Source organism: Procambarus clarkii, chromosome 68, assembly GCF_040958095.1.
Source record: "Procambarus clarkii isolate CNS0578487 chromosome 68, FALCON_Pclarkii_2.0, whole genome shotgun sequence".
NCBI lineage: Eukaryota > Metazoa > Arthropoda > Malacostraca > Decapoda > Cambaridae > Procambarus > Procambarus clarkii.
Window position 1 is genome coordinate 19,655,690 of NC_091217.1, and position 23,190 is coordinate 19,678,879.

Genomic DNA, 23,190 nt, shown 5'->3' on the forward strand with positions numbered 1-23,190 from the left:
TTCGTCAATACTCGTCTGTAGGCTCCTTCGCATTGTTCTCTAAAACAGCAGATTACACATGAGGAATGTGAAAAAAACACCAAGTCTACCCTATATGTATCGAATACGTTAAGGTGATGTCATTACATCGTTCATTTGAGTTGCAAATGTTCGGCCAGGATGGGATGCAAACATAGTGTATAATATGCTTTATGTTTGAATTGAGATTCCCACCAAAGTTTACCACAACGAAACAAATGTTGCCAATACGCCAGTATCTGTCAGAAGGCTACCTCGCATGGTTCTCTCAGACAGCAGGATACCCGTGCGGAAAATGACAGCGACACCGAGTCTACCCTATATATATCTAATACGTTAAGGTGATGTCGTTACATCGTTCAAATTAGTTTCAAATGGGCCGTCAGAAGGCTCCCTCGCATGGTTCTCTCAGACAGCAGGTTACCCGTGCGGAAAATGACAGCGACACCGAGTCTACCCTATATATATCTAATACGTTAAGGTGATGTCGTTACATCGTTCAAATTAGTTTCAAATGGTCGCCCAATAAGCACCCTGCTCTGAACATATAAAGAAAAAGTCTGATGTACCACACCTACATCAGATTTCTGCAGAAAGTTAAATTTTTCGGCTCGATTTTCTCCAGAATATGCACATCTAAGTGAGGTGAGCACATGATCGCGAATGCACCGTAACCGAGAACAAACACCTTGCATTAAGGGAAAATACTGGAGCCAAAAAACGAAAATTGAAACATTTGCTCCTTTTCTCTCGAAACAACGAGACACTTTGTCGACAATTCGTCAATACTCGTCTGTAGGCTCCTTCGCATGGTTCTCTAAAACAGCAGATTACCCATGAGGAATGTTGAAAAAACACCTATATGAGTCTACCCTATATGTATCGATTACGTTAAGGTCATGTCATTAAATCGTTCATTTGAGTTTCAAATGTTCGGCCAGTAAGCACCCTGCTCAGAACATATAACGAAAAAGTATGATGTACCACATTCGATTTCTGGAGAAAGGTAAATTTTTCGGCTCGATTTCCTCCAGAATAAGCACATCTAAGTGAGGTGAGCACATGATCGCGACCGCACCGGAAACGAGAACTAGCACTTTGCATTGAGGGAAAAGACTGGAGCCTAAAAAAAAATAATGGGAAACATTTGCTCCTTTTCTCTGGCAACAACGAGACACTATGTCGACAATTCCTCAATACTCGTCTGTAGGCTCCTTCGCATGGTTCTCTAAAAACAGCAGATTACACATGAGGAATGGGCAAAAAACACCAAGTCTACCCTATATGTATCGAATACGTTAAGGTGATGTCATTACATCGTTCATTTGAGTTGCAAATGTTCGGCCAGGATGGGATGCAAACATAGTGTATAATATAGTTTATGTTTGAATTGAGATTCCCACCAAAGTTTACCACAACGAAACAAATGTTGCCAATACGCCAATATCTGTCAGAAGGCTACCTCGCATGGTTCTCTCAAACAGCAGGTTACCCCTGCGGAAAATGACAGCGATACCGAGTCTACCCTATATATATCTAATACGTTAAGGTGATGTCGTTACATCGTTAAAATTAGATTCAAATGGTCCGTCAGAAGGCTCCCTCGCATGGTTCTCTCAGACAGCAGGTTACCCGTGCGGAAAATGACAGCGACACCGAATCTACCATATATATATCTAATACGTTAAGGTGATGTCGTTACATCGTTCAAATTAGTTTCAAATGGTCGCCCAATAAGCACCCTGCTCTGAACATATAAAGAAAAAGTCTGATGTACCACACCCGATTTCTGCAGAAAGGTAAATTTTTCGGCTCGATTTTCTCCAGAATATGCACATCTAAGTGAGGTGAGCACATGATCGCGAATGCACCGTAACCGAGAACAAACACCTTGCATTAAGGGAAAATACTGGAGCCAAAAAACGAAAATTGAAACATTTGCTCCTTTTCTCTCGAAACAACGAGATACTTTGTCGATATTAAGGTGATGTCGTTACATCGTTCAAATTAGTTTCAAATGGTCCGTCAGAAGGCTCCCTCGCATGGTTCTCTCAGACAGCAGGTTACCCATGCGGAAAATGACAGCGACACCGAGTCTACCCTATATATATCTAATACGTTAAGGTGATGTCGTTACATCGTTCAAATTAGTTTCAAATGGTCCGTCAGAAGGCTCCCTCGCATGGTTCTCTCAGACAGCAGGTTACCCCTGCAGAAAATGACAGCGACACCTTGTCTACCCTATATATATCTAATACGTTAAGGTGATGTCGTTACATCGTTCAAATTAGTTTCAAATGGTCCGTCAGAAGGCTCCCTCACATGGTTCTCTCAGACAGCAGGTTACCCGTGCGGAAAATGACAGCGACACCGAGTCTACCCTATATATATCTAATACGTTAAGGTGATGTCGTTACATCGTTCAAATTAGTTTCAAATGGTCCGTCAGAAGGCTCCCTCGGATGGTTCTCTCAGACAGCAGGTTACCCGTGCGGAAAATCATAGCGACACCGAGTATACCCTATATATATCTAATACGTTAAGGTGATGTCGTTACATCGTTCAAATTAGTTTCAAATGGTCCGTCAGAAGGCTCCCTCGCATGGTTCTCTCAGACAGCAGGTTACCCGTGCGGAAAATGACAGCGACACCGAGTATACCCTATATATATCTAATACGTTAAGGTGATGTCGTTACATCGTTCAAATTAGTTTCAAATGGTCCGTCAGAAGGCTCCCTCGCATGGTTCTCTCAGACAGCAGGTTACCCCTGCGGAAAATGACAGCGACACCTTGTCTACCCTATATATATCTAATACGTTAAGATGATGTCGTTACATCGTTCAAATTAGTTTCAAATGGTCCGTCAGAAGGCTCCCTCACATGGTTCTCTCAGACAGCAGGTTACCCGTGCGGAAAATGACAGCGACACCGAGTCTACCCTATATATATCTAATACGTTAAGGTGATGTCGTTACATCGTTCAAATTAGTTTCAAATGGTCCGTCAGAAGGCTCCCTCGGATGGTTCTCTCAGACAGCAGGTTACCCGTGCGGAAAATCACAGCGACACCGAGTATACCCTATATATATCTAATACGTTAAGTTGATGTCGTTACATCGTTCAAATTAGTTTCAAATGGTCCGTCAGAAGGCTCCCTCGCATGGTTCTCTCAGACAGCAGGTTACCCGTGCGAAAAATGACAGCGACACCGAGTCTACCCTATATATATCTAATACGGTAAGGTGATGTCGTTACATCGTTCAAATTAGTTTCAAATGGTCCGTCAGAAGGCTCCCTCTCATGGTTCTCTCAGACAGCAAGTTACCCGTGCGGAAAATGACAGCGACACCGAGTATACCCTATATATATCTAATACGTTAAGGTGATGTCGTTACATCGTTCAAATTAGTTTCAAATGGTCCGTCAGAAGGCTCCCTCGCATGGTTCTCTCAGACAGCAGGTTACCCGTGCGAAAAATGACAGCGACACCGAGTCTACCCTATATATATCTAATACGGTAAGGTGATGTCGTTACATCGTTCAAATTAGTTTCAAATGGTCCGTCAGAAGGCTCCCTCGCATGGTTCTCTCAGACAGCAGGTTACCCGTGCGGAAAATCACAGCGACACCGAGTATACCCTATATATATCTAATACGTTAAGGTGATGTCGTTACATCGTTCAAATTAGTTTCAAATGGTCCGTCAGAAGGCTCCCTCGCATGGTTCTCTCAGACAGCAGGTTACCCGTGCGGAAAATGACAGCGACACCGAGTATACCCTATATATATCTAATACGTTAAGGTGATGTCGTTACATCGTTCAAATTAGTTTCAAATGGTCCGTCAGAAGGCTCCCTCGCATGGTTCTCTCAGACAGCAGGTTACCCGTGCGGAAAATCACAGCGACACCGAGTATACCCTATATACATCTAATACGTTAAGGTGATGTCGTTACATCGTTCAAATTAGTTTCAAATGGGCCGTCAGAAGGCTCCCTCGCATGGTTCTCTCAGACAGCAGGTTACCCGTGCGGAAAATGACAGCGACACCTTGTCTACCCTATATATATCTAATACGTTAAGGTGATGTCGTTACATCGTTCAAATTAGTTTCAAATGGTCCGTCAGAAGGCTCCCTCGGATGGTTCTCTCAGACAGCAGGTTACCCGTGCGGAAAATCACAGCGACACCGAGTATACCCTATATATATCTAATACGTTAAGGTGATGTCGTTACATCGTTCAAATTAGTTTCAAATGGTCCGTCAGAAGGCTCCCTCGCATGGTTCTCTCAGACAGCAGGTTACCCGTGCGGAAAATGACAGCGACACCGAGTATACCCTATATATATCTAATACGTTAAGGTGATGTCGTTACATCGTTCAAATTAGTTTCAAATGGTCCGTCAGAAGGCTCCCTCGCATGGTTCTCTCAGACAGCAGGTTACTCGTGCGGAAAATGACAGCGACACCGAGTCTACCCTATATATATCTAATACGTTAAGGTGATGTCGTTACATCGTTCAAATTAGTTTCAAATCGTCGCCCAATAAGCACCCTGCTCTGAACATATAAAGAAAAAGTCTGATGTACCACACCCGATTTCTGCAGAAAGGTAAATTTTTCGGCTCGATTCTCTCCAGAATATGCACATCTAAGTGAGGTGAGCACATGATCGCGAATGCACCGTAACCGAGAACAAACACCTTGCATTAAGGGAAAATATTGGAGCCAAAAAACGAAAATTGAAACATTTGCTCCTTTTCTCTCGAAACAACGAGACACTATGTCGACAATTCGTCAATTCTCGTCTGTAGGCTCCTTCGCATTGTTCTCTAAAACAGCAGATTACACATGAGGAATGTGAAAAAACACAAAGTCTACCCTATATGTCTCGAATACGTTAAGGTGATGTCATTACATCGTTCATTTGAGTTGCAAATGTTCCTCCAGAATGGGATGCAAACATAGTGTATAATATACTTTATGTTTGAATTGAGATTCCCACCAAAGTTTACCACAACGAAACAAATGTTGCCAATACGCCAGTATCTGTCAGAAGGCTACCTCGCATGGTTCTCTCAGACAGCAGGATACCCGTGCGGAAAATGACAGCGACACCGAGTCTACCCTATATATATCTAATACGTTAAGGTGATGTCGTTACATCGTTCAAATTAGTTTCAAATGGTCCGTCAGAAGGCTCCCTCGGATGGTTCTCTCAGACAGCAGGTTACCCGTGCGGAAAATCACAGCGACACCGAGTATACCCTATATATATCTAATACGTTAAGGTGATGTCGTTACATCGTTCAAATTAGTTTCAAATGGTCCGTCAGAAGGCTCCCTCGCATGGTTCTCTCAGACAGCAGGTTACCCGTGCGGAAAATGACAGCGACACCGAGTATACCCTATATATATCTAATACGTTAAGGTGATGTCGTTACATCGTTCAAATTAGTTTCAAATGGTCCGTCAGAAGGCTCCCTCGCATGGTTCTCTCAGACAGCAGGTTACTCGTGCGGAAAATGACAGCGACACCGAGTCTACCCTATATATATCTAATACGTTAAGGTGATGTCGTTACATCGTTCAAATTAGTTTCAAATCGTCGCCCAATAAGCACCCTGCTCTGAACATATAAAGAAAAAGTCTGATGTACCACACCCGATTTCTGCAGAAAGGTAAATTTTTCGGCTCGATTCTCTCCAGAATATGCACATCTAAGTGAGGTGAGCACATGATCGCGAATGCACCGTAACCGAGAACAAACACCTTGCATTAAGGGAAAATACTGGAGCCAAAAAACGAAAATTGAAACATTTGCTCCTTTTTTCTCGAAACAACGAGACACTATGTCGACAATTCGTCAATTCTCGTCTGTAGGCTCCTTCGCATTGTTCTCTAAAACAGCAGATTACACATGAGGAATGTGAAAAAACACCAAGTCTACCCTATATGTCTCGAATACGTTAAGGTGATGTCATTACATCGTTCATTTGAGTTGCAAATGTTCCTCCAGAATGGGATGCAAACATAGTGTATAAGATACTTTATGTTTGAATTGAGATTCCCACCAAAGTTTACCACAACGAAACAAATGTTGCCAATACGCCAGTATCTGTCAGAAGGCTACCTCGCATGGTTCTCTCAGACAGCAGGATACCCGTGTGGAAAATGACAGCGACACCGAGTCTACCCTATATATATCTAATACGTTAAGGTGATGTCGTTACATCGTTCAAATTAGTTTCAAATGGTCCGTCAGAAGGCTCCCTCGCATGGTTCTCTCAGACAGCAGGTTACCCCTGCGGAAAATGACAGCGACACCTTGTCTACCCTATATATATCTAATACGTTAAGGTGATGTCGTTACATCGTTCAAATCAGTTTCAAATGGTCCGTCAGAAGGCTCCCTCACATGGTTCTCTCAGACAGCAGGTTACCCGTGCGGAAAATGACAGCGACACCGAGTCTACCCTATATATATCTAATACGTTAAGGTGATGTCGTTACATCGTTCAAATTAGTTTCAAATGGTCCGTCAGAAGGCTCCCTCGGATGGTTCTCTCAGACAGCAGGTTACCCGTGCGGAAAATCACAGCGACACCGAGTATACCCTATATATATCTAATACGTTAAGGTGATGTCGTTACATCGTTCAAATTAGTTTCAAATGGTCCGTCAGAAGGCTCCCTCGCATGGTTCTCTCAGACAGCAGGTTACCCGTGCGGAAAATGACAGCGACACCGAGTATACCCTATATATATCTAATACGTTAAGGTGATGTCGTTACATCGTTCAAATTAGTTTCAAATGGTCCGTCAGAAGGCTCCCTCGCATGGTTCTCTCAGACAGCAGGTTACTCGTGCGGAAAATGACAGCGACACCGAGTCTACCCTATATATATCTAATACGTTAAGGTGATGTCGTTACATCGTTCAAATTAGTTTCAAATGGTCGCCCAATAAGCACCCTGCTCAGAACATATAACGAAAAAGTGTGATGTACCACATTCGATTTCTGGAGAAAGGTAAATTTTTCGGCTCGATTTCCTCCAGAATAAGCACATCTAAGTGAGGTGAGCACATGATCGCGACCGCACCGGAAACGAGAACTAGCACTTTGCATTGAGGGAAAAGACTGGAGCCTAAAAAAAAATAATGGGAAACATTTGCTCCTTTTCTCTAGCAACAACGAGACACTATGTCGACAATTCGTCAATACTCGTCTGTAGGCTCCTTCGCATTGTTCTCTAAAACAGCAGATTACACATGAGGAATGTGAAAAAAACACCAAGTCTACCCTATATGTATCGAATACGTTAAGGTGATGTCATTACATCGTTCATTTGAGTTGCAAATGTTCGGCCAGGATGGGATGCAAACATAGTGTATAATATACTTTATGTTTGAATTGAGATTCCCACCAAAGTTTACCACAACGAAACAAATGTTGCCAATACGCCAGTATCTGTCAGAAGGCTACCTCGCATGGTTCTCTCAGACAGCAGGATACCCGTGCGGAAAATGACAGCGACACCGAGTCTACCCTATATATATCTAATACGTTAAGATGATGTCGTTACATCGTTCAAATTAGTTTCAAATGGTCCGTCAGAAGGCTCCCTCGCATGGTTCTCTCAGACAGCAGGTTACCCCTGCGGAAAATGACAGCGACACCTTGTCTACCCTATATATATCTAATACGTTAAGGTGATGTCGTTACATCGTTCAAATTAGTTTCAAATGGTCCGTCAGAAGGCTCCCTCACATGGTTCTCTCAGACAGCAGGTTACCCGTGCGGAAAATGACAGCGACACCGAGTCTACCCTATATATATCTAATACGTTAAGGTGATGTCGTTACATCGTTCAAATTAGTTTCAAATGGTCCGTCAGAAGGCTCCCTCGGATGGTTCTCTCAGACAGCAGGTTACCCGTGCGGAAAATCACAGCGACACCGAGTATACCCTATATATATCTAATACGTTAAGGTGATGTCGTTACATCGTTCAAATTAGTTTCAAATGGTCCGTCAGAAGGCTCCCTCGCATGGTTCTCTCAGACAGCAGGTTACCCGTGCGGAAAATGACAGCGACACCGAGTATACCCTATATATATCTAATACGTTAAGGTGATGTCGTTACATCGTTCAAATTAGTTTCAAATGGTCCGTCAGAAGGCTCCCTCGCATGGTTCTCTCAGACAGCAGGTTACTCGTGCGGAAAATGACAGCGACACCGAGTCTACCCTATATATATCTAATACGTTAAGGTGATGTCGTTACATCGTTCAAATTAGTTTCAAATGGTCGCCCAATAAGCACCCTGCTCAGAACATATAACGAAAAAGTGTGATGTACCACATTCGATTTCTGGAGAAAGGTAAATTTTTCGGCTCGATTTCCTCCAGAATAAGCACATCTAAGTGAGGTGAGCACATGATCGCGACCGCACCGGAAACGAGAACTAGCACCTTGCATTGAGGGAAAAGACTGGAGCCTAAAAACAAAATAATGGAAAACATTTGCTCCTTTTCTCTAGCAACAACGAGACACTATGTCGACAATTCGTCAATACTCGTCTGTAGGCTCCTTCGCATTGTTCTCTAAAACAGCAGATTACACATGAGGAATGTGAAAAAAACACCAAGTCTACCCCATATGTATCGAATACGTTAAGGTGATGTCATTACATCGTTCATTTGAGTTGCAAATGTTCGGCCAGGATGGGATGCAAACATAGTGTATAATATACTTTATGTTTGAATTGAGATTCCCACCAAAGTTTACCACAACGAAACAAATGTTGCCAATACGCCAGTATCTGTCAGAAGGCTACCTCGCATGGTTCTCTCAGACAGCAGGATACCCGTGCGGAAAATGACAGCGACACCGAGTCTACCCTATATATATCTAATACGTTAAGATGATGTCGTTACATCGTTCAAATTAGTTTCAAATGGTCCGTCAGAAGGCTCCCTCGCATGGTTCTCTCAGACAGCAGGTTACCCCTGCGGAAAATGACAGCGACACCTTGTCTACCCTATATATATCTAATACGTTAAGGTGATGTCGTTACATCGTTCAAATTAGTTTCAAATGGTCCGTCAGAAGGCTCCCTCACATGGTTCTCTCAGACAGCAGGTTACCCGTGCGGAAAATGACAGCGACACCGAGTCTACCCTATATATATCTAATACGTTAAGGTGATGTCGTTACATCGTTCAAATTAGTTTCAAATGGTCCGTCAGAAGGCTCCCTCACATGGTTCTCTCAGACAGCAGGTTACCCGTGCGGAAAATGACAGCGACACCGAGTCTACCCTATATATATCTAATACGTTAAGGTGATGTCGTTACATCGTTCAAATTAGTTTCAAATCGTCGCCCAATAAGCACCCTGCTCTGAACATATAAAGAAAAAGTCTGATGTACCACACCCGATTTCTGCAGAAAGGTAAATTTTTCGGCTCGATTCTCTCCAGAATATGCACATCTAAGTGAGGTGAGCACATGATCGCGAATGCACCGTAACCGAGAACAAACACCTTGCATTAAGGGAAAATACTGGAGCCAAAAAACGAAAATTGAAACATTTGCTCCTTTTTTCTCGAAACAACGAGACACTATGTCGACAATTCGTCAATTCTCGTCTGTAGGCTCCTTCGCATTGTTCTCTAAAACAGCAGATTACACATGAGGAATGTGAAAAAACACCAAGTCTACCCTATATGTCTCGAATACGTTAAGGTGATGTCATTACATCGTTCATTTGAGTTGCAAATGTTCCTCCAGAATGGGATGCAAACATAGTGTATAAGATACTTTATGTTTGAATTGAGATTCCCACCAAAGTTTACCACAACGAAACAAATGTTGCCAATACGCCAGTATCTGTCAGAAGGCTACCTCGCATGGTTCTCTCAGACAGCAGGATACCCGTGCGGAAAATGACAGCGACACCGAGTCTACCCTATATATATATCTAATACGTTAAGGTGATGTCGTTACATCGTTCAAATTAGTTTCAAATGGTCCGTCAGAAGGCTCCCTCGCATGGTTCTCTCAGACAGCAGGTTACCCCTGCGGAAAATGACAGCGACACCTTGTCTACCCTATATATATCTAATACGTTAAGGTGATGTCGTTACATCGTTCAAATCAGTTTCAAATGGTCCGTCAGAAGGCTCCCTCACATGGTTCTCTCAGACAGCAGGTTACCCGTGCGGAAAATGACAGCGACACCGAGTCTACCCTATATATATCTAATACGTTAAGGTGATGTCGTTACATCGTTCAAATTAGTTTCAAATGGTCCGTCAGAAGGCTCCCTCGGATGGTTCTCTCAGACAGCAGGTTACCCGTGCGGAAAATCACAGCGACACCGAGTATACCCTATATATATCTAATACGTTAAGGTGATGTCGTTACATCGTTCAAATTAGTTTCAAATGGTCCGTCAGAAGGCTCCCTCGCATGGTTCTCTCAGACAGCAGGTTACCCGTGCGGAAAATGACAGCGACACCGAGTATACCCTATATATATCTAATACGTTAAGGTGATGTCGTTACATCGTTCAAATTAGTTTCAAATGGTCCGTCAGAAGGCTCCCTCGCATGGTTCTCTCAGACAGCAGGTTACTCGTGCGGAAAATGACAGCGACACCGAGTCTACCCTATATATATCTAATACGTTAAGGTGATGTCGTTACATCGTTCAAATTAGTTTCAAATGGTCGCCCAATAAGCACCCTGCTCAGAACATATAACGAAAAAGTGTGATGTACCACATTCGATTTCTGGAGAAAGGTAAATTTTTCGGCTCGATTTCCTCCAGAATAAGCACATCTAAGTGAGGTGAGCACATGATCGCGAATGCACCGTAACCGAGAACAAACACCTTGCATTAAGGGAAAATACTGGAGCCAAAAAACGAAAATTGAAACATTTGCTACTTTTCTCTCGAAACAACGAGATACTTTGTCGACAATTCGTCAATACTTGTCTGTAGGCTCCTTCGCATGGTTCTCTAAAACAGCAGATTACCCATGAGGAATGTGCAAAAAACACCTATATGATTCTACTCTATATGTATCGATTACGTTAAGGTCATGTCATTAAATCGTTCATTTGAGTTTCAAATGTTCGGCCAGTAAGCACCCTGCTCAGAACATATAACGAAAAAGTGTGATGTACCACATTCGATTTCTGGAGAAAGGTAAATTTTTCGGCTCGATTTCCTCCAGAATAAGCACATCTAAGTGAGGTGAGCACATGATCGCGACCGCACCGGAAACGAGAACTAGCACCTTGCATTGAGGGAAAAGACTGGAGCCTAAAAACAAAATAATGGGAAACATTTGCTCCTTTTCTCTGGCAACAACGAGACACTATGTCGACAATTCCTCAATACTCGTCTGTAGGCTCCTTCGCATGGTTCTCTAAAAACAGCAGATTACACATGAGGAATGGGCAAAAAACACCAAGTCTACCCTATATGTATCGAATACGTTAAGGTGATGTCATTACATCGTTCATTTGAGTTGCAAATGTTCGGCCAGGATGGGATGCAAACATAGTGTATAATATAGTTTATGTTTGAATTGAGATTCCCACCAAAGTTTACCACAACGAAACAAATGTTGCCAATACGCCAATATCTGTCAGAAGGCTACCTCGCATGGTTCTCTCAAACAGCAGGTTACCCCTGCGGAAAATGACAGCGATACCGAGTCTACCCTATATATATCTAATACGTTAAGGTGATGTCGTTACATCGTTAAAATTAGATTCAAATGGTCCGTCAGAAGGCTCCCTCGCATGGTTCTCTCAGACAGCAGGTTACCCGTGCGGAAAATGACAGCGACACCGAATCTACCATATATATATCTAATACGTTAAGGTGATGTCGTTACATCGTTCAAATTAGTTTCAAATGGTCGCCCAATAAGCACCCTGCTCTGAACATATAAAGAAAAAGTCTGATGTACCACACCCGATTTCTGCAGAAAGGTAAATTTTTCGGCTCGATTTTCTCCAGAATATGCACATCTAAGTGAGGTGAGCACATGATCGCGAATGCACCGTAACCGAGAACAAACACCTTGCATTAAGGGAAAATACTGGAGCCAAAAAACGAAAATTGAAACATTTGCTCCTTTTCTCTCGAAACAACGAGATACTTTGTCGATATTAAGGTGATGTCGTTACATCGTTCAAATTAGTTTCAAATGGTCCGTCAGAAGGCTCCCTCGCATGGTTCTCTCAGACAGCAGGTTACCCATGCGGAAAATGACAGCGACACCGAGTCTACCCTATATATATCTAATACGTTAAGGTGATGTCGTTACATCGTTCAAATTAGTTTCAAATGGTCCGTCAGAAGGCTCCCTCGCATGGTTCTCTCAGACAGCAGGTTACCCCTGCAGAAAATGACAGCGACACCTTGTCTACCCTATATATATCTAATACGTTAAGGTGATGTCGTTACATCGTTCAAATTAGTTTCAAATGGTCCGTCAGAAGGCTCCCTCACATGGTTCTCTCAGACAGCAGGTTACCCGTGCGGAAAATGACAGCGACACCGAGTCTACCCTATATATATCTAATACGTTAAGGTGATGTCGTTACATCGTTCAAATTAGTTTCAAATGGTCCGTCAGAAGGCTCCCTCGGATGGTTCTCTCAGACAGCAGGTTACCCGTGCGGAAAATCATAGCGACACCGAGTATACCCTATATATATCTAATACGTTAAGGTGATGTCGTTACATCGTTCAAATTAGTTTCAAATGGTCCGTCAGAAGGCTCCCTCGCATGGTTCTCTCAGACAGCAGGTTACCCGTGCGGAAAATGACAGCGACACCGAGTATACCCTATATATATCTAATACGTTAAGGTGATGTCGTTACATCGTTCAAATTAGTTTCAAATGGTCCGTCAGAAGGCTCCCTCGCATGGTTCTCTCAGACAGCAGGTTACCCCTGCGGAAAATGACAGCGACACCTTGTCTACCCTATATATATCTAATACGTTAAGATGATGTCGTTACATCGTTCAAATTAGTTTCAAATGGTCCGTCAGAAGGCTCCCTCACATGGTTCTCTCAGACAGCAGGTTACCCGTGCGGAAAATGACAGCGACACCGAGTCTACCCTATATATATCTAATACGTTAAGGTGATGTCGTTACATCGTTCAAATTAGTTTCAAATGGTCCGTCAGAAGGCTCCCTCGGATGGTTCTCTCAGACAGCAGGTTACCCGTGCGGAAAATCACAGCGACACCGAGTATACCCTATATATATCTAATACGTTAAGTTGATGTCGTTACATCGTTCAAATTAGTTTCAAATGGTCCGTCAGAAGGCTCCCTCGCATGGTTCTCTCAGACAGCAGGTTACCCGTGCGAAAAATGACAGCGACACCGAGTCTACCCTATATATATCTAATACGGTAAGGTGATGTCGTTACATCGTTCAAATTAGTTTCAAATGGTCCGTCAGAAGGCTCCCTCTCATGGTTCTCTCAGACAGCAAGTTACCCGTGCGGAAAATGACAGCGACACCGAGTATACCCTATATATATCTAATACGTTAAGGTGATGTCGTTACATCGTTCAAATTAGTTTCAAATGGTCCGTCAGAAGGCTCCCTCGCATGGTTCTCTCAGACAGCAGGTTACCCGTGCGAAAAATGACAGCGACACCGAGTCTACCCTATATATATCTAATACGGTAAGGTGATGTCGTTACATCGTTCAAATTAGTTTCAAATGGTCCGTCAGAAGGCTCCCTCGCATGGTTCTCTCAGACAGCAGGTTACCCGTGCGGAAAATCACAGCGACACCGAGTATACCCTATATATATCTAATACGTTAAGGTGATGTCGTTACATCGTTCAAATTAGTTTCAAATGGTCCGTCAGAAGGCTCCCTCGCATGGTTCTCTCAGACAGCAGGTTACCCGTGCGGAAAATGACAGCGACACCGAGTATACCCTATATATATCTAATACGTTAAGGTGATGTCGTTACATCGTTCAAATTAGTTTCAAATGGTCCGTCAGAAGGCTCCCTCGCATGGTTCTCTCAGACAGCAGGTTACCCGTGCGGAAAATCACAGCGACACCGAGTATACCCTATATATATCTAATACGTTAAGGTGATGTCGTTACATCGTTCAAATTAGTTTCAAATGGGCCGTCAGAAGGCTCCCTCGCATGGTTCTCTCAGACAGCAGGTTACCCGTGCGGAAAATGACAGCGACACCTTGTCTACCCTATATATATCTAATACGTTAAGGTGATGTCGTTACATCGTTCAAATTAGTTTCAAATGGTCCGTCAGAAGGCTCCCTCGGATGGTTCTCTCAGACAGCAGGTTACCCGTGCGGAAAATCACAGCGACACCGAGTATACCCTATATATATCTAATACGTTAAGGTGATGTCGTTACATCGTTCAAATTAGTTTCAAATGGTCCGTCAGAAGGCTCCCTCGCATGGTTCTCTCAGACAGCAGGTTACCCGTGCGGAAAATGACAGCGACACCGAGTATACCCTATATATATCTAATACGTTAAGGTGATGTCGTTACATCGTTCAAATTAGTTTCAAATGGTCCGTCAGAAGGCTCCCTCGCATGGTTCTCTCAGACAGCAGGTTACTCGTGCGGAAAATGACAGCGACACCGAGTCTACCCTATATATATCTAATACGTTAAGGTGATGTCGTTACATCGTTCAAATTAGTTTCAAATCGTCGCCCAATAAGCACCCTGCTCTGAACATATAAAGAAAAAGTCTGATGTACCACACCCGATTTCTGCAGAAAGGTAAATTTTTCGGCTCGATTCTCTCCAGAATATGCACATCTAAGTGAGGTGAGCACATGATCGCGAATGCACCGTAACCGAGAACAAACACCTTGCATTAAGGGAAAATATTGGAGCCAAAAAACGAAAATTGAAACATTTGCTCCTTTTCTCTCGAAACAACGAGACACTATGTCGACAATTCGTCAATTCTCGTCTGTAGGCTCCTTCGCATTGTTCTCTAAAACAGCAGATTACACATGAGGAATGTGAAAAAACACAAAGTCTACCCTATATGTCTCGAATACGTTAAGGTGATGTCATTACATCGTTCATTTGAGTTGCAAATGTTCCTCCAGAATGGGATGCAAACATAGTGTATAATATACTTTATGTTTGAATTGAGATTCCCACCAAAGTTTACCACAACGAAACAAATGTTGCCAATACGCCAGTATCTGTCAGAAGGCTACCTCGCATGGTTCTCTCAGACAGCAGGATACCCGTGCGGAAAATGACAGCGACACCGAGTCTACCCTATATATATCTAATACGTTAAGGTGATGTCGTTACATCGTTCAAATTAGTTTCAAATGGTCCGTCAGAAGGCTCCCTCGGATGGTTCTCTCAGACAGCAGGTTACCCGTGCGGAAAATCACAGCGACACCGAGTATACCCTATATATATCTAATACGTTAAGGTGATGTCGTTACATCGTTCAAATTAGTTTCAAATGGTCCGTCAGAAGGCTCCCTCGCATGGTTCTCTCAGACAGCAGGTTACCCGTGCGGAAAATGACAGCGACACCGAGTATACCCTATATATATCTAATACGTTAAGGTGATGTCGTTACATCGTTCAAATTAGTTTCAAATGGTCCGTCAGAAGGCTCCCTCGCATGGTTCTCTCAGACAGCAGGTTACTCGTGCGGAAAATGACAGCGACACCGAGTCTACCCTATATATATCTAATACGTTAAGGTGATGTCGTTACATCGTTCAAATTAGTTTCAAATCGTCGCCCAATAAGCACCCTGCTCTGAACATATAAAGAAAAAGTCTGATGTACCACACCCGATTTCTGCAGAAAGGTAAATTTTTCGGCTCGATTCTCTCCAGAATATGCACATCTAAGTGAGGTGAGCACATGATCGCGAATGCACCGTAACCGAGAACAAACACCTTGCATTAAGGGAAAATACTGGAGCCAAAAAACGAAAATTGAAACATTTGCTCCTTTTTTCTCGAAACAACGAGACACTATGTCGACAATTCGTCAATTCTCGTCTGTAGGCTCCTTCGCATTGTTCTCTAAAACAGCAGATTACACATGAGGAATGTGAAAAAACACCAAGTCTACCCTATATGTCTCGAATACGTTAAGGTGATGTCATTACATCGTTCATTTGAGTTGCAAATGTTCCTCCAGAATGGGATGCAAACATAGTGTATAAGATACTTTATGTTTGAATTGAGATTCCCACCAAAGTTTACCACAACGAAACAAATGTTGCCAATACGCCAGTATCTGTCAGAAGGCTACCTCGCATGGTTCTCTCAGACAGCAGGATACCCGTGCGGAAAATGACAGCGACACCGAGTCTACCCTATATATATCTAATACGTTAAGGTGATGTCGTTACATCGTTCAAATTAGTTTCAAATGGTCCGTCAGAAGGCTCCCTCGGATGGTTCTCTCAGACAGCAGGTTACCCGTGCGGAAAATCACAGCGACACCGAGTATACCCTATATATATCTAATACGTTAAGGTGATGTCGTTACATCGTTCAAATTAGTTTCAAATGGTCCGTCAGAAGGCTCCCTCGCATGGTTCTCTCAGACAGCAGGTTACCCGTGCGGAAAATGACAGCGACACCGAGTATACCCTATATATATCTAATACGTTAAGGTGATGTCGTTACATCGTTCAAATTAGTTTCAAATGGTCCGTCAGAAGGCTCCCTCGCATGGTTCTCTCAGACAGCAGGTTACTCGTGCGGAAAATGACAGCGACACCGAGTCTACCCTATATATATCTAATACGTTAAGGTGATGTCGTTACATCGTTCAAATTAGTTTCAAATGGTCGCCCAATAAGCACCCTGCTCAGAACATATAACGAAAAAGTGTGATGTACCACATTCGATTTCTGGAGAAAGGTAAATTTTTCGGCTCGATTTCCTCCAGAATAAGCACATCTAAGTGAGGTGAGCACATGATCGCGACCGCACCGGAAACGAGAACTAGCACTTTGCATTGAGGGAAAAGACTGGAGCCTAAAAAAAAATAATGGGAAACATTTGCTCCTTTTCTCTAGCAACAACGAGACACTATGTCGACAATTCGTCAATACTCGTCTGTAGGCTCCTTCGCATTGTTCTCTAAAACAGCAGATTACACATGAGGAATGTGAAAAAAACACCAAGTCTACCCTATATGTATCGAATACGTTAAGGTGATGTCATTACATCGTTCATTTGAGTTGCAAATGTTCGGCCAGGATGGGATGCAAACATAGTGTATAATATACTTTATGTTTGAATTGAGATTCCCACCAAAGTTTACCACAACGAAACAAATGTTGCCAATACGCCAGTATCTGTCAGAAGGCTACCTCGCATGGTTCTCTCAGACAGCAGGATACCCGTGCGGAAAATGACAGCGACACCGAGTCTACCCTATATATATCTAATACGTTAAGATGATGTCGTTACATCGTTCAAATTAGTTTCAAATGGTCCGTCAGAAGGCTCCCTCGCATGGTTCTCTCAGACAGCAGGTTACCCCTGCGGAAAATGACAGCGACACCTTGTCTACCCTATATACATCTAATACGTTAAGGTGATGTCGTTACATCGTTCAAATTAGTTTCAAATGGGCCGTCAGAAGGCTCCCTCGCATGGTTCTCTCAGACAGCAGGTTACCCGTGCGGAAAATGACAGCGACACCTTGTCTACCCTATATATATCTAATACGTTAAGGTGATGTCGTTACATCGTTCAAATTAGTTTCAAATGGTCCGTCAGAAGGCTCCCTCACATGGTTCTCTCAGACAGCAGGTTACCCGTGCGGAAAATGACTGCGAAACCGAGTCTACCCTATATATATCTAATACGTTAAGGTGATGTCGTTACATCGTTCAAATTAGTTTCAAATGGTCCGTCAGAAGGCTCCCTCGGATGGTTCTCTCAGACAGCAGGTTACCCGTGCGGAAAATCACAGCGACACCGAGTATACCCTATATATATCTAATACGTTAAGGTGATGTCGTTACATCGTTCAAATTAGTTTCAAATGGTCCGTCAGAAGGCTCCCTCGCATGGTTCTCTCAGACAGCAGGTTACCCGTGCGGAAAATGACAGCGACACCGAGTATACCCTATATATATCTAATACGTTAAGGTGATGTCGTTACATCGTTCAAATTAGTTTCAAATGGTCCGTCAGAAGGCTCCCTCGCATGGTTCTCTCAGACAGCAGGTTACTCGTGCGGAAAATGACAGCGACACCGAGTCTACCCTATATATATCTAATACGTTAAGGTGATGTCGTTACATCGTTCAAATTAGTTTCAAATCGTCGCCCAATAAGCACCCTGCTCTGAACATATAAAGAAAAAGTCTGATGTACCACACCCGATTTCTGCAGAAAGGTAAATTTTTCGGCTCGATTCTCTCCAGAATATGCACATCTAAGTGAGGTGAGCACATGATCGCGAATGCACCGTAACCGAGAACAAACACCTTGCATTAAGGGAAAATACTGGAGCCAAAAAACGAAAATTGAAACATTTGCTCCTTTTTTCTCGAAACAACGAGACACTATGTCGACAATTCGTCAATTCTCGTCTGTAGGCTCCTTCGCATTGTTCTCTAAAACAGCAGATTACACATGAGGAATGTGAAAAAACACCAAGTCTACCCTATATGTCTCGAATACGTTAAGGTGATGTCATTACATCGTTCATTTGAGTTGCAAATGTTCCTCCAGAATGGGATGCAAACATAGTGTATAAGATACTTTATGTTTGAATTGAGATTCCCACCAAAGTTTACCACAACGAAACAAATGTTGCCAATACGCCAGTACCTGTCAGAAGGCTACCTCGCATGGTTCTCTCAGACAGCAGGATACCCGTGCGGAAAATGACAGCGACACCGAGTATACCCTATATATATCTAATACGTTAAGGTGATGTCGTTACATCGTTCAAATTAGTTTCAAATGGTCCGTCAGAAGGCTACCTCGCATGGTTCTCTCAGACAGCAGGATACCCGTGCGGAAAATGACAGCGACACCGAGTCTACCCTATATATATCTAATACGTTAAGGTGATGTCGTTACATCGTTCAAATTAGTTTCAAATGGTCCGTCAGAAGGCTCCCTCGCATGGTTCTCTCAGACAGCAGGTTACCCCTGCGGAAAATGACAGCGACACCTTGTCTACCCTATATATATCTAATACGTTAAGGTGATGTCGTTACATCGTTCAAATCAGTTTCAAATGGTCCGTCAGAAGGCTCCCTCACATGGTTCTCTCAGACAGCAGGTTACCCGTGCGGAAAATGACAGCGACACCGAGTCTACCCTATATATATCTAATACGTTAAGGTGATGTCGTTACATCGTTCAAATTAGTTTCAAATGGTCCGTCAGAAGGCTCCCTCGGATGGTTCTCTCAGACAGCAGGTTACCCGTGCGGAAAATCACAGCGACACCGAGTATACCCTATATATATCTAATACGTTAAGGTGATGTCGTTACATCGTTCAAATTAGTTTCAAATGGTCCGTCAGAAGGCTCCCTCGCATGGTTCTCTCAGACAGCAGGTTACCCGTGCGGAAAATGACAGCGACACCGAGTATACCCTATATATATCTAATACGTTAAGGTGATGTCGTTACATCGTTCAAATTAGTTTCAAATGGTCCGTCAGAAGGCTCCCTCGCATGGTTCTCTCAGACAGCAGGTTACTCGTGCGGAAAATGACAGCGACACCGAGTCTACCCTATATATATCTAATACGTTAAGGTGATGTCGTTACATCGTTCAAATTAGTTTCAAATGGTCGCCCAATAAGCACCCGGCTCAGAACATATAACGAAAAAGTGTGATGTACCACATTCGATTTCTGGAGAAAGGTAAATTTTTCGGCTCGATTTCCTCCAGAATAAGCACATCTAAGTGAGGTGAGCACATGATCGCGACCGCACCGGAAACGAGAACTAGCACTTTGCATTGAGGGAAAAGACTGGAGCCTAAAAAAAAATAATGGGAAACATTTGCTCCTTTTCTCTAGCAACAACGAGACACTATGTCGACAATTCGTCAATACTCGTCTGTAGGCTCCTTCGCATTGTTCTCTAAAACAGCAGATTACACATGAGGAATGTGAAAAAAAAACCAAGTCTACCCTATATGTATCGAATACGTTAAGGTGATGTCATTACATCGTTCATTTGAGTTGCAAATGTTCGGCCAGGATGGGATGCAAACATAGTGTATAATATACTTTATGTTTGAATTGAGATTCCCACCAAAGTTTACCACAACGAAACAAATGTTGCCAATACGCCAGTATCTGTCAGAAGGCTACCTCGCATGGTTCTCTCAGACAGCAGGATACCCGTGCGGAAAATGACAGCGACACCGAGTCTACCCTATATATATCTAATACGTTAAGATGATGTCGTTACATCGTTCAAATTAGTTTCAAATGGTCCGTCAGAAGGCTCCCTCGCATCGTTCTCTCAGACAGCAGGTTACCCCTGCGGAAAATGACAGCGACACCTTGTCTACCCTATATATATCTAATACGTTAAGGTGATGTCGTTACATCGTTCAAATTAGTTTCAAATGGTCCGTCAGAAGGCTCCCTCACATGGTTCTCTCAGACAGCAGGTTACCCGTGCGGAAAATGACAGCGACACCGAGTCTACCCTATATATATCTAATACGTTAAGGTGATGTCGTTACATCGTTCAAATTAGTTTCAAATGGTCCGTCAGAAGGCTCCCTCGCATGGTTCTCTCAGACAGCAGGTTACTCGTGCGGAAAATGACAGCGACACCGAGTCTACCCTATATATATCTAATACGTTAAGGTGATGTCGTTACATCGTTCAAATTAGTTTCAAATCGTCGCCCAATAAGCACCCTGCTCTGAACATATAAAGAAAAAGTCTGATGTACCACACCCGATTTCTGCAGAAAGGTAAATTTTTCGGCTCGATTCTCTCCAGAATATGCACATCTAAGTGAGGTGAGCACATGATCGCGAATGCACCGTAACCGAGAACAAACACCTTGCATTAAGGGAAAATATTGGAGCCAAAAAACGAAAATTGAAACATTTGCTCCTTTTCTCTCGAAACAACGAGACACTATGTCGACAATTCGTCAATTCTCGTCTGTAGGCTCCTTCGCATTGTTCTCTAAAACAGCAGATTACACATGAGGAATGTGAAAAAACACCAAGTCTACCCTATATGTCTCGAATACGTTAAGGTGATGTCATTACATCGTTCATTTGAGTTGCAAATGTTCCTCCAGAATGGGATGCAAACATAGTGTATAATATACTTTATGTTTGAATTGAGATTCCCACCAAAGTTTACCACAACGAAACAAATGTTGCCAATACGCCAGTATCTGTCAGAAGGCTACCTCGCATGGTTCTCTCAGACAGCAGGATACCCGTGCGGAAAATGACAGCGACACCGAGTCTACCCTATATATATCTAATACGTTAAGATGATGTCGTTACATCGTTCAAATTAGTTTCAAATGGTCCGTCAGAAGGCTCCCTCGCATGGTTCTCTCAGACAGCAGGTTACCCCTGCGGAAAATGACAGCGACACCGAGTCTACCCTATATATATCTAATACGTTAAGGTGATGTCGTTACATCGTTCAAATTAGTTTCAAATGGTCCGTCAAAAGGCTCCCTCGCATGGTTCTCTCAGACAGCAGGTTACTTGTGCGGAAAATGACAGCGACACCGAATCTACCATATATATATCTAATACGTTAAGGTGATGTCGTTACATCGTTCAAATTAGTTTCAAATGGTCCGTCAGAAGGCTCCCTCGCATGGTTCTCTCAGACAGCAGGTTACCCGTGCGAAAAATGACAGCGACACCGAGTCTACCCTATATATATCTAATACGGTAAGGTGATGTCGTTACATCGTTCAAATTAGTTTCAAATGGTCCGTCAGAAGGCTCCCTCGCATGGTTCTCTCAGACAGCAGGTTACCCGTGCGGAAAATCACAGCGACACCGAGTATACCCTATATACATCTAATACGTTAAGGTGATGTCGTTACATCGTTCAAATTAGTTTCAAATGGGCCGTCAGAAGGCTCCCTCGCATGGTTCTCTCAGACAGCAGGTTACCCGTGCGGAAAATGACAGCGACACCTTGTCTACCCTATATATATCTAATACGTTAAGGTGATGTCGTTACATCGTTCAAATTAGTTTCAAATGGTCCGTCAGAAGGCTCCCTCACATGGTTCTCTCAGACAGCAGGTTACCCGTGCGGAAAATGACTGCGACACCGAGTCTACCCTATATATATCTAATACGTTAAGGTGATGTCGTTACATCGTTCAAATTAGTTTCAAATGGTCCGTCAGAAGGCTCCCTCGGATGGTTCTCTCAGACAGCAGGTTACCCGTGCGGAAAATCACAGCGACACCGAGTATACCCTATATATATCTAATACGTTAAGGTGATGTCGTTACATCGTTCAAATTAGTTTCAAATGGTCCGTCAGAAGGCTCCCTCGCATGGTTCTCTCAGACAGCAGGTTACCCGTGCGGAAAATGACAGCGACACCGAGTATACCCTATATATATCTAATACGTTAAGGTGATGTCGTTACATCGTTCAAATTAGTTTCAAATGGTCCGTCAGAAGGCTCCCTCGCATGGTTCTCTCAGACAGCAGGTTACTCGTGCGGAAAATGACAGCGACACCGAGTCTACCCTATATATATCTAATACGTTAAGGTGATGTCGTTACATCGTTCAAATTAGTTTCAAATCGTCGCCCAATAAGCACCCTGCTCTGAACATATAAAGAAAAAGTCTGATGTACCACACCCGATTTCTGCAGAAAGGTAAATTTTTCGGCTCGATTCTCTCCAGAATATGCACATCTAAGTGAGGTGAGCACATGATCGCGAATGCACCGTAACCGAGAACAAACACCTTGCATTTAGGGAAAATATTGGAGCCAAAAAACGAAAATTGAAACATTTGCTCCTTTTCTCTCGAAACAACGAGACACTATGTCGACAATTCGTCAATTCTCGTCTGTAGGCTCCTTCGCATTGTTCTCTAAAACAGCAGATTACACATGAGGA